We start from the raw sequence: 1,144 nt of genomic DNA, 5'->3' as shown, positions 1-1,144 counted from the left end.
GCACTTTGTGCAGACTCTTTCATACTTTGGGAGGTTGGTGTATCTGCCTTTCTCAATTGGAAGCTTGTGGTTACTCGTTCTAAATTTTGTTAGAGCGATTTTGTAGCAATTAGGTAGTTTATCGAGATAGCTCTCATAATGAAAATTCATCTTGAAGAGTGAATAATTATCAGCCTTACTGCATTCATTACAGGCCTTGGTCCAGTCTTGTATATAGATGTCTTTGAGCTTTTGCGCAAGAGTATTTGCCAGCCAATTGGTTGACACGGAATTAGGGAATAACCACACAAATGATAAACCACAATCATTTAGAATAGATTCTATCTTTTTTAGCCACTCACTCTTGTACACATCATATTTGGCACACTCATTGAGAGTGCGTAGCATCTGGCACGATGATTTGGCACACTCATTGAGAGTGCGTAGCATCTGGCACGATGATTTGGCACACTCATTGAGAGTGCGTAGCATCTGGCACGATGATTTGGCACACTCATTGAGAGTGCGTAGCATCTGGCACGATGATTTGGCACACTCATTGAGAGTGCGTAGCATCTGGCACGATGATTTGGCACACTCATTGAGAGTGCGTAGCATCTGGCACGATGATTTGGCACACTCATTGAGAGTGCGTAGCATCTGGCACGATGATTTGGCACACTCATTGAGAGTGCGTAGCATCTGGCACGATGATTTGGCACACTCATTGAGAGTGCGTAGCATCTGGCACGATGATTTTTTACTACAAGTAAGGTCTGTTATCAATTTATGCCAAAATTTAACCATCCTACAGTAAACATGGATATACAAGGGATACTGTCCAGTTTCCCCATAGACCATGCAGTTTGGTGTGGACTTTTTCAGGTGTAGTAAGTACTTGCAGAATTCAAGTTGGAGAGTTTCAATTATTTCTATTCCTGTGTAACCCCATACTTCACAACTATAGGTCAAGATAGGTGTGACTAGTGTTTGGAAAAGTTCCAGCTGGGTTTTGATTGGGAGATCCAGTTGTCTACTCTTTCTAAGGAGGGACATCATTGCTTTTCGGGCTTGATCTTTAAGAAGTTTAATGCCTACTTTGAAGTTTCCATTAAAATTAAATGTTAAGCCGAGGTACTTAAACGATGAGACATGATCAAGTTTC

Source organism: Littorina saxatilis, linkage group LG5, assembly GCF_037325665.1.
Source record: "Littorina saxatilis isolate snail1 linkage group LG5, US_GU_Lsax_2.0, whole genome shotgun sequence".
NCBI lineage: Eukaryota > Metazoa > Mollusca > Gastropoda > Littorinimorpha > Littorinidae > Littorina > Littorina saxatilis.
The sequence above is the reverse complement of the archived record's forward strand: the minus strand, read 5'-3'. Positions refer to the sequence as shown.